The sequence below is a fragment of the Pleurodeles waltl genome, chromosome 5 (assembly GCF_031143425.1).
Source record: "Pleurodeles waltl isolate 20211129_DDA chromosome 5, aPleWal1.hap1.20221129, whole genome shotgun sequence".
Taxonomy (NCBI): Eukaryota; Metazoa; Chordata; class Amphibia; order Caudata; family Salamandridae; genus Pleurodeles; species Pleurodeles waltl.
The window spans coordinates 1,574,551,699-1,574,563,945 of NC_090444.1; the positions used below are offsets into that span (position 1 = coordinate 1,574,551,699).

At 49.0% G+C, this 12,247-nt stretch overlaps 1 protein-coding gene across 1 annotated transcript in view; it reads left to right on the top strand.

Moving 5' to 3' along the window:
- Positions 1-308: 308 nt before the first annotated feature.
- Positions 309-12,247, top strand: part of RNF144A (ring finger protein 144A) — a 168,291-nt gene continuing 156,352 nt past the window's right edge. The window contains exon 1 of the mRNA XM_069235884.1: positions 309-413. The gene's annotated coding sequence lies outside the window, so the exon portion shown is untranslated. The remainder of the gene's footprint in view (positions 414-12,247) is intronic.

Sequence of the window (12,247 nt, forward strand, 5' to 3'; positions counted from 1 at the left end):
TTTGATTTATAATGGCCGCTTCTGGGAACACGTAAAGACCGTTGCCTTCGGTAAAATAGGGATGAATGATAACCTCGAAACGTTACTGTTAATTGCTGCTAATGTCCATACTTAATATATAAAATAAAATATAAAAGCCCTGGTAGCCCTCTTACAAATTCACAAATATCTTTCCCTTTTCTCCCCCCCCCTTCTGCTATTAACTAGCTTCTCGTTTCTAAAACACCTTTCCAGCATGGACGCTATTTCTCCAGACCCGCAACTATCGTCATCTGTGCTAATAAAACAAAGGTAGGACTTCGGGCTCAGGATTCAGCCAAAATGGCTTGGGACTAACACATTGAGCTTCCAATAAGGGGATTAGCCTAGGATGTCCTTTTCCGATAGTTGACAGTACCGCGTCTGCAGAATAGGTAAGCGATCGACGATAATAACATGAGGTTTCTCTTTTGGGACCATTATTTAATGAAAATGAGCGAGGCTAGTCCCGGCTGTTTCATTACATTTTTACACAGGACTAGTGCATATGACAAAAGTTTACTAATAGCTTTGTACCGCATTTCCACGGATGGTATAATGGACAGTGAGCCTCCCGCGGGATCCTTTATTATCCAACTAAGATGGGCAAGAGTGGTCCTGGCTCGCTATTTTGTGCCTTTCATACCCTCACATAGGATTAGCCCGCATGAAATTAGAGCGTGCAAATGTTGTACTAATAACTCAATAACGTCATATTCAATCAATTAGGGTCACCTAGTATTTAACGAAAAAACTGTGATTTTTCTTTCCTCATGTAGAATTATCGTGTTTGCCTTATTAATGTTTCACTAATGGTACAACATGTATGTTCTCGAAATAACTTTATATGATAGCCAATCCAATAAGAAAAATGCTTGCCTTTATTTTTCTTATTTTTATTAAGTAAGATTAATGTGTATAAATGCCCAGCATACAAAAATACATTACTTATGGCCCAACAACGTGTACATGACCCATGGATGTTTTCCAATCAACATGAATACACTGAATAATGTTTATATACGTGTTTAAGTTATTTGAACATCTACGCAGAATAATGCATCTGTGCAGCTCTTCATGAACATATTGCCAGACTAGACAACATTTGTATGTATTTCTCTCATATAGAGACTGAGAATATTGCCCAATTTTAAAGATCACCTACCTGATTGTCATTTGGTATGTGATGCTTCTGACTACAATCGCTTTATCTGCATGCAGTAATGGAATATCTATTACATGCAGTAATACACACATTGAAAGAAATGCTACTTACCAGCATCTGCTTCACCTATCGCAGGTTCTTAATCTGCATGTGCCACCAACGACTCTGGTGAAATAATTCACTTCGGGATTTTCCCATACACCTAGATATATTTTTTTATAAGGTTCACAAGAGGTTTTAGACTGCACGTACCTTTCCTTTTTCCCTTTCTTTTTCCCTTTTTTTCCTTCTACTTTCCACTGGACGCACAAGGTACCACTCCCTTTTCACTGACATCACAGGTTATATAAAACCACTTTTTCCAACAGTCCTTAGAAACTGATTGCCCCATTATCATTACAGCCTTGAAAAAGCTCCAGACACACCACAGGGGGAGAAACATGTGTTAGCTTACAGTGGCTTTTTATGCATATGCGCATCAATAAACAATAAGTTTGGATTGATTATTCTTTTTTCGATGTGTCAACTCTACATTTCTAATCAACATATGCAATCAGACCGGACCATCACCCATGAGACATTTTGGTGGGTTCATCAATCCTTCATAGCCTTATGACTTTAATTTGAGGTCTATTTGGTCCATACCCCATTTGATAACCCGCAACTGGCTTAACCCCTTCGATGCCAGGCCTTTTCCACCTCAGGTGCCAAGCTTTTTTGGGCTGTTTGGGGCAGTTCGCTCTTAAAACCTCATAACTTTTTGTCCACATAAGCTTCCCACGTCAAATTTGCATCCTTTTTTCCCAACATACTAGGGACTATAGAGGTACCCAAACTTTGTGTGTTTCCCTGAAGGAGACCAAGAGCGAAAAGTTTTTTTTTTTTTTTTTTCAAAATAAGTGGAAAAAGGGCTCGGAAGACGGCTTGTGGTTTTTTCCCTGAAAATGGCATCAACAAAGGTTTTGCGGTGCTAAAACCACCATCTTCCCAGCTTTCAGGAACAGGCAGACTTTAATCAGAAAACCCCATTTTGCCACACAATTTGGGGATTTTACTGGGACATACCCCTTTTTTTACTATTGTTTGTGCTTTCAGCCTCCTTACAATTAGTGACATAAATGGGTGTGAAACCAATGCTGGATCCCAGACAGCTAAACATTTCTGAAAAGTAGACAAAGTTCTGAATTCAGCAAGCGGTAATTTGTGTAGATCCTACAAGGGTTTCCTACAGAAAATAACAGCTGAAATAAAAAAAAAATTGAAATTGAGGTACAAAAACAGCCATTTTTCTCCATGTTTTCTCTGTAACTTTTTCCTACGATGTCAGATTTTCGAAACCAATATACTGTTACGTCTACTGGACTCTTCTGGTTGCAGGGACATATAGGGCCTGTAGGTTCATCAAGAACCCTAGGTACCCAGAGCCAATAAATGATCTGCACCTTGCAATGGGTTTTCATTCTATACTGGGTATACAGCAATTAATTTGCTGAGATATAAAGAGTAAAAATAGGTATCAAGAAAATCTTTGTATTTTCAAAATGGGCACAAGATAAGGTGTTGAGAAGCAGTGGTTATTTTTACATGTCTGAATTCTGGGGTGCCCATACTAGCATGTGAATTACAGGACATTTCTCAAATAGATGTTTTTTTTACACACTGTCTTACATTTGGAAGAAAAAAATGTAGAGAACGACAAGGGGCAATAACACTTGTTTTGCTATTCTGTGTTCCCCCAAGTGTCCCAATACAAATGGTATGTCACTTGCGTGGGTAGGCCTAATGCTCGCAACAGGAAACACAATTTTTATATTGAAATCTGAAGTATTTTTTGCAAAGTGCCTAGCTGTAGATTTTGGCCTCTAGCTCAGCCGGCACATAGGGACACCTACCAAACCTACGCATTTTTTAAAACTAGACACCAAGGGGAATCCAAGATGGGGTGACTTGTGGGGCTCTCACCAGGTTCTGTTTCTCTGAGTCCTTTGCAAACCTCAACATTTGGCCAAAAACACTTTTTCCTCACATTTTGGTGACAAAAAGTTCTGGAATCTGAGAGGAGCCACAGGTTTCCTTCCACCCAGCATTCCCCCAAGTCTCCCGATAAAAATGGTACCTCACTTGTGTGGGTAGGTCTGGTGCCCACGAAAGGAAATGCCCCAAAACACTATCTGGACACATCAAAATTATCAATTACAAAACTACCTGTTTTTGCGGGGGCACCTGCGTTTTTGGTCTTAGGCTCAGCAGCCGTCTAGGGAAATCTACCTAACCCAGACACGTCTGAAAACTAGACACCTGAGGGAGTCTAGGGAGGTGTGACTTGCGTGGATCCCCCAATGCTTTCATAAACAGAATCCTCAGCAAACCTCAAAGTTAGCTAAAAAATCACATTTCTCCCACATTTCTGTGTGATCACCGCACCGGGACACATTTCCTACCACCCAACGTTCCCCTCAGTCTCCCGCTAAAAATGATACCTCACTTGTGTAGGTGGGCCAAGTGCTGTGAAAGGGAAGATCCAAAAACATGTTGAAATTGAGGGGGACCAAAGTGTGTCCAAAAGGGCAGTTTGAAGAAAAAAAAATTTAGGCTGACAAGTGCAGCAGAATTTTTATCGGTATAGATGAGACAATGCTGGGTGGTAGGAATTTTGTGGATTCCTGCGGATTCCGGAAGCTTCCATCACAAAAATGTGGAGAAAATGTGTGGTTTCCAGCAAAGTTGGAGGTTTGCAGGGCATTGTGGGTAAAAAAAATTGTGCAGGGTGCATGTGAAGCACACCATCCTGGAATCACCCAGATGTTTAGTTTTCAGATGTGTCTAGGTCTTGTAGATTTTTCTACATCGCAGCGTCCCAAAGTCCATAAAGTGCAGCCCTCACCATTCCAAGTGGGACGATTTTGAGAGTTAGCCAAGCTCTATTGGCCCAAGTGTAAAACCAAAACCCACAATAATCAAATGTCCTCTTGCTTGCCATGGGATAAGATGTTTTAGTGTGCGGGGCAGAGCTGAAAGACTGTTACCCTCTTTAGTTGGTTGGGGTGGGGGCATAACCAGGCCCACCACCCCACTATTTTTTTTTTAATTCCCTGGCATCTAGTAGACTTTCTGCCCCGTCTGGGTGTGGATTGGGGGTAATTGCCCCATCCGCCCACTTGTGGGTAGTACAACTTTGGCCCCATTTATTTGGGGTGGGGGTATGGCCATACCCCACCCTCTTATTTTAAAGAAAAAATCTTCCCTGGTCTCACGTGGGCTTTCTGCCCCCCTTGGTAGCAGATGGGCCTTCCAAAAATAGGCCGATCTGCTCCCAAGGGGGGCAGATATGGCCAACAGTAAAGTGCCCCCATGGGGAGCGACCCTTGCCCAAGGGGCTGCCCCCCCAAACATACATATACGCACTCACACCAATCCCTGGTACATGGGTGGTTTCTCCCCCTCCCCCCCTCCCACCTGGGCAGATCAGCCTAATAGAAATGCGCCGATTTGCCTCCAAGGGGAGCAGAAATGCCTAAAATAAATCCCCCCCTCCCCCCCCAGGGGAGCGACCCTTGCCTAAGGTGTCGCTCCCCTTGTGTGAATTTGTCGCAAAACAAAAATCCCTGCTGCCTAGTGGTTTCTGTCTTCCTTCGAGGTCGCATCGCAATTGGGCAGTAGAAATGCTTGCAGAGACATGAAAGGAAAGGAAAGGACTTTCCTTTCCTTTCATGCCTCTGCCTGCCTTCTCCTCCTGAGCAGAAGAGAAATGCTGAGCATTTCTCTTCTGCATCATGCTGGAAGCATGCTTCCAGCCCGATGGGAGGTGACCTCTGATGAGGTCAGCACGCATGGGGGTTGTGGGTGAGGCCCTCGGGGGGGAGCACCTACGATTCCCCTGAGGGCCTATACCAGGATGTAGTAGTTACGTCCGTGGCTTCCCAGTGCCACGCCACCGGACGTAACCACTACATCCTTGGCGGGGAAGGGATTAGCAAGGGGTGGTCATTATGATATTGGCGGTAACTGTTAAAGTGGCGGTAATACCACCAAAAGGCTGGTGGTAGTTACCGCCAAATTATGACCATGGCGGTGATAACTCCCATAGACAGGCAATGTACCACGCCATCTGCCAGTGCGTTAACACCACTCACCACGGTGGTAGCCATCAACAGCCAGACGGAAGACAAGGTGCCACCCACCATATTGTGACACAGCACTCCGTCAAGATTTCCGGGGCGGTACCAACGCGATCAAAAGCCTGGCGGAAACAGAACACAGAAGACCAAAGACTCACCATTAGAGACACAGAGAAGATCAACGCCGCCACTGACCCAGAACTGCAGGTCTTCCCAATGCTTTTCTATGCCATGCTCCACCTGGAACACCAATGCCGACGAAGACAACGCCGGTGAGTACAGCTGCCTAGCACACAAGGGAGGGAGGAAAAGGGAAGTGACACACACACGCACAACACACACCATTCACACACATACCATACACACAACTAGCTGCAGATGAAAAACAATGTCATAAGACACACCTCACAATAATGCAAGGACAACAGTAAGGCAGAATTGAAAATTTATTTGCATGCTAACAACCACCATAAGTACCAAAGTGACAAATATTATACATGAACTATTGTCCAGAAAACAGCCAATGCCCAGTCCAAATTACAAAAGGCCCACATGGCCACAGGGCATCGTCCAAGCCCCAACTTGATCCTGACATTCTCTGCACCAAACTGTGCAGGGGCAACGTGTTGGAAGTGGGCAAGCACCTCAGGGGGAAGAGGAGTGGGGGACACCTCAGCTGAAGTGCTGAACTTACCCACTGGTTCTGGAGGGGGCTCCATGCCCATTTCCCAATGCTGGGGAGTGCAAGGTCACAGTCTCTGAGGTGGAGAACTTGTCCACTGCTCCTGGAATGGGCTCCATGCCCATTTCCCAATGCTGGGGAGTGCAAGGTCAGTCTCTGAGGTGGAAAACTTGTCCACTGCTTCAGTAGGGGTCTTCTTGTACAACAGTCCCTGGAGGATGGCCTACATGCCCTCTGCTGGAAGGGAAGGCTGCATTGTCTCTGCTGGAGGAGGTGTCCCCTGGGAAGCCACTGCTGGAGGTGAGGGCTGCCTTTTCTCTGCTGGGGGAAGTGTCTCCTGGGCAGCTTCTGCTGGACATGAGGGCTGGTGTGTCTGAGCTGGAGGTGAGAGCTTCTTGCCTTTCATTGGTGGTTGAGTGGGAACCATTCCTGTCATTGGTGGTTGAGTGGGAACCATTCCTGTCATTGGTGGTTGAGTGGGAACCTTTCCTTTCCTGGCTGGTGGAGTGGGAACCTTTCCTTTCCTGGCTGGTGGAGTGGGATCCTTCACTTTCCTGGCTGGTGGAGTGGGATCCTTCACTTTCTTGCCTCCACGACTAGGAGGTGCCTCAACTGTCCTAGTGGACTGTTTGGCTGAGGTGCTGGGCACCATGTTCTTACTGGTAGGACGGGGTGGAGAGGGCGGGAGGAGGTCAAGTTGGGCAAGGAAAAGCTTCTTAGGGATGGTGGGGTAGGATGAGGGAGGAGGGATGGGAGTGGAGGTTGAGGGAGTGGTTGTTGGAGGGGTACGTCTGCTGACTTTGGGTGCACGTGCAAGGGCAGTGTGCTGATGTGAGGTGGATGGCTGTTGGGTATCTGAGTGCCTGCATTTGTGTCCCTTAGGAGGGGGGGACAGACAGGGTGGGAGAGAACACATGGGACACGTGGATGGATGTTGTGCAGGTGTCTGCTAGTGAGGTGTGCGTGCTGCTTGGTGTGGTGATGGTGGTGCTGGCTGTTGAAGCAGTGCATGAAGCTGTAAGTGCGGATGTGACAGAGAGGAGGAAGGGGAGAGAGTGGAGGCAGTGGATGTTGTTGTGTGTGTAACTGTCTGTTGTTTGTGTGAGTGTTTGTGGCCTGAAGTGTGCTGTCTGTGTCTGACTGTGCTACTGTTGTCTGATGTTTTGTGTGCATGCTTGTCTGTATGTGTGCATGGGATGGGTTGGAGTTGAAGAGACTGGGACTGGAAAGTGGTAGTTGGAGGGGGGACGGTAGGAACAGGGCAATGGCTGTCACCAGAGAGGAGGCCAGAGCCTGGAATGATCTGTGTTGGGCCACCAATCTACTGTGGATGCCCTCCAGGACTGCATTGCATTGCTGCATCTAGGATTACAGCCCCTGGATGGCATTCACTATGGTTGACTGCCTTACAGGAGGTCAATAGCCTCCTCACTCTGGGCAGCAGGGCTCACTGGGGCAGGGCCTGAGGTGCCTGGGGCAAAGGAGATGCCCACCTCCTGGATGAGCAGGCACAGGCAACTCAGTGAGGGGCTACTGGGAGGGCGGTGCTGGAACAGAGGGTGGCTGTACCTGGAGCTGGGGTGATCCCAGAGGTATCCGCCACCACCAGGGAGCTCCCATCAGAGGAGGAATCAGAGTCAGTGTTGTCACCTCCTGTCTCCTTCGTGGTGCTCCCCTCGCCCTCCGTCCCACTGGTTCCCTCAGTGTTGGTAGACTGTGCCTCCTGGGTCATGTGGGATGCAGCTCCCTCAGTCGCTGGAGCCCCTGCTTCTCCGTCAGATAACGCTGATGCACACGTGGACATGATGACAGAAAGAAAAGGGGAGAGAGAGAGAGAAAGGGAACAGTGGGTCAATTCCAGCACCAACACCACAGTTGTACATATTACCATCACACACAGGGTTCAGGGTTGAGCATTATGCACCACACTAGCAATCAATTGGCTAGGTGTCACAGAAAGATGAGGGCCAAACACCACCAACTGTAACCCTCCTGCGACCTACTAAGCCCTGTCTGACATGGAATACAACCTAGCTAGGTTTCCTGAATTTGCTATACAACCATTCCCCTTGAGCTGGGTCACGCTGCAATGACTGACTTGGCATCAAGGGGCACCCACTGACCTAGAACCACCACCTGGATCCCATGTAACTTAATAATGATTGTAGTAACACCCACTGTACTCACCCCCTTGTGGCTGCTGTGATGCCCTGAAGCACCTATCCAGCTCTGGGTAGGCCACCGCCAGTATGTGGGCCATAAGGGGGGGTCAGGTTCCGATGGGCACCCCTTCCTCATTGGGAGGCCATCCTCAGCTGGGCCTCTGCGGTCTTCCATGCCCAGCATCTCAGATCCTCCCATTTTTTCCTACACTGGGTGCTCCACCTGCTGTAGACCCCCAGTGTCCGCACAGCCTTGGCGATGGCACACCACAATCCCTTCTTCTGATGAGCGCTGACCTGCAGAGGTAATACAGACGGGAGGACACCATTACACATACAATCCAGTCTGTCACTCATATGACCAACAAATCCCATTTCCATCTCCATTGGCACACGCATCACCCGGCGCCCACCATGTACACTACCAACATACATACCCCCCCAAATGTCATGATTCTTCAAACACATCTCCGTGCAACCTTGCCACATGCATCGTGCCCAAGGTGTACTCACCTTATGGTCTGGAGGCCCATAAAGCACTCCATACTGGGGTAGGACCCCTTCCACCAAACAGCCCAACTGCTCCAAAGTGAAAGCAGGGGCCCTTTCCCCAGTCAAATGGGCCATGGTAGGTTCCAGACACAGGTCACAGCAACAGACGCCTAACGTTGGCGGAGTTACCTCACTTCCACCTGTCCCTAGAAACAGGACAGGTGGTCGCCATTTAATGGTGGTGGACAATCCAGATAATCCATAGCTGCGTCATTGCTGATTATTGCACGTACATTGCCATTCCCACTGCCCATCACATTAATGCTCTATGTACACTGAGGTGCTGGTCCCATTGTTCAAATTGTGACAGCCTACTCACTCTTGTGTCCCTTAGATACCTACCACTGTGGATGACTGGGAGGAGGAGACAAGCCCCCGTGTACAGACTCCTTGTGGACTTGGCTACAATGAAGGACAGGCACATAATACTCACCTGTAGATTGGACAGGGCCACAAACACAGAGCTGTGTGCCCAATTGGAGCCTGATCTGATATCAGCTATCCGTCATCCCACTGGGATCCCCCCTCTTGTGCAAGTAATATCAGTCATCCCTTTCCTTTCAGCTGATTCTTTGCAAGTGACAGTGGGCTTGACAGCAGGAATGTCACAGCCAAAGTTCTCAATTGTGCTGGCAAGGGTTCTGTCTGCCTTGGTCAAACACATGTGCAGCTACATTGCTTTCCCCCAGGTGGATGACGTGGCCACTGTTAAGGTAGGATTCTATGAAATGGGACATATACCCAGTATTATTGGGATGACTGACAGAACACATATTGCTTTTGTCCCCCCCACGCTAGAATGAACAGGTGCTCAGGAATGGGAAGAGTTTCCACTCACTCAATGTGCAAATGGTGTGTCTGGTGGACCAGTACACCTCCCACGTCACCGCCAGGTATCCTGGGTCGGTGCATGACGCCTTTGTTCTGAGGAATAGCAGTATCCCACAGCTGATGGCACAACTACAGAGGCTCAGAGTGTGGTTAATAGGGGAACCTTAGTGCACACCCAATGTATGTCAGTGTATGCCTTCTGGTGTTAACCCCATACCATTGTATAAGGCTACTGTTTGTCCCTCAAAACTTGCAGGTGACTCAGGCTACCCAAATCTATCTTGGCTCCTGACCCCTGTGGGGAATGCCAGGACAGGGGATGAGAATCGTTGCAATGATGCACATGGGTGAAGCAGAAGAATTTTTGAAAGGACCTTCGGCCTCCTGACAGCCTGGTTCAGATGCCTGCATCTGACAGGTGGATCCCTGTGCTACTCACCCAAGAAGGTCTGCCAGATAGTAGTGGCATGCTGCATGTTGCACAACCTGGCCCTCAGATGACATGTAACTTATCTGCAGGTGGAGGAGACTGGAAACGCCCATGGCAACAGTGCACCCTGTAGACAGTGAGGTTGAGGAGGTAGAGGATGAGGATGTGGAGAAAAGAACATCAATTATACGTCAATACTTCCAGTGGCACACAGGTGAGACAGTGTAACTGACCATTCCTTGACTATTGTTTTATCTGTGTGGCTGTAGCAGGGTGGCATTCACTTACTTTGCATCTCAACTTACTGTCACCTATTGTAAAGAAATGGCTCCCTGTTGCAGTTACCCCCCACTTTTTGCCTGATACTGATGCTGACTTGACTGAGAAGTGTGCTGGGACCCTGCTAATCAGGCCCCAGCACCAGTGTTCTTTCACCTAAAATGTACCATTGATTCCACAATTGGCACACCCTGGCACCCAGATAAGTCCCTTGTAACTGGTACCTCTGGTACCAAGGGCCCTGATGCCAGGGAAGGTCTCTAAGGGCTGTAGCATGTATTATGCCACCCTAGAGACCCCTCACCCAGCACAGACACACTGCTTACCAGCTTGTGTGTGCTAGTGAGAACAAAATGAGTAAGTCGACATGGCACTCCCCTCAGGGTGCCATGCCAGCCTCTCACTGCCTATGCAGTATAGGTAAGACACCCCTCTAGCAGGCCTTACAGCCCTAAGGCAGGGTGCACTATACCATAGGCGAGGGCACCAGTGCATGAGCACTGTGCCCCTACAGTGTCTAAGCAAAACCTTAGACATTGTAAGTGCAGGGTAGCCATAAGAGTATATGGGCTGGGAGTCTGTTTTACACGAACTCCACAGCACCATAATGGCTACACTGAAAACTGAGAAGTTTGGTATCAAACTTCTCAGCACAATAAATGCACACTGATGCCAGTGTACATTTTATTGTAAAATACACCACAGAGGGCACCTTAGAGGTGCCCCCTGAAACTTAACCGACTATCTGTGTAGGCTGACTGGTTCCAGCAGCCTGCCACACTAGAGACATGTTGCTGGCCCCATGGGGAGAGTGCCTTTGTCACTCTGAGGCCAGTAACAAAGCCTGCACTGGGTGGAGATGCTAACACCTCCCCCAGGCAGGAGCTGTAACACCTGGCGGTGAGCCTCAAAGGCTCACCCCTTTGTCACAGCACAGCAGGGCACTCCAGCTTAGTGGAGTTGCCCGCCCCCTCCGGCCACGGCCCCCACTTTGGGCGGCAAGGCTGGAGGAAACAAAGAAAGTAACAAGGAGGAGTCACTGGCCAGTCAGGAAAGCCCCTAAGGTGTCCTGAGCTGAGGTGACTCTAACTTTTAGAAATCCTCCATCTTGCAGATGGAGGATTCCCCCAATAGGGTTAGGATTGTGACCCCCTCCCCTTGGGAGGGGGCACAAAGAGGGTGTACCCACCCTCAGGGCTAGTAGCCATTGGCTACTAACCCCCCAGACCTAAACACGCCCTTAAATTTAGTATTTAAGGGCTACCCTGAACCCTAGAAAATTAGATTCCTGCAACAACAAGAAGAAGGACTGCCTAGCTGAAAACCCCTGCAGAGGAAGACCAGAAGACAACAACTGCCTTGGCTCCAGAAACTCACCGGCCTGTCTCCTGCCTTCCAAAGAACTCTGCTCCAGCGACGCCTTCCAAAGGGACCAGCGACCTCTGAATCCTCTGAGGACAGCCCTACTTCGACGACGACAAGAAACTCCTGAGGACAGCGGACCTGCTCCAAAAAGACTGCAACTTTATCCAAAGGAGCAGCTTTAAAGACCCCTGCAATCTCCCCGCAAGAAGCGTGAGACTTGCAACACTGCACCCGGCGACCCCGACTCGGCTGGTGGAGAACCAATACCTCAGGGAGGACCCCCGGACTACTCTACGACTGTGAGTACCAAAACCTGTCCCCCCTGAGCCCCCACAGCGCCGCCTGCAGAGGGAATCCCGAGGCTTCCCCTGACCGCGACTCTCTGAAACCTAAGTCCCGACGCCTGGAAAAGACCCTGCACCCGCAGCCCCCAGGACCTGAAGGACTGGACTTTCACTGCAGAAGTGACCCCCAGGAGTCCCTCTCCCTTGCCCAAGTGGAGGTTTCCCCGAGGAAGCCCCCCCTTGCCTGCCTGCAGCGCTGAAGAGATCCCTTGATCTCTCATTGACTTCCATTGCGAACCCGACGCTTGTTCTAACACTGCACCCGGCCGCCCCCGCGCCGCTGAGGGTGAAATTTCTGTGT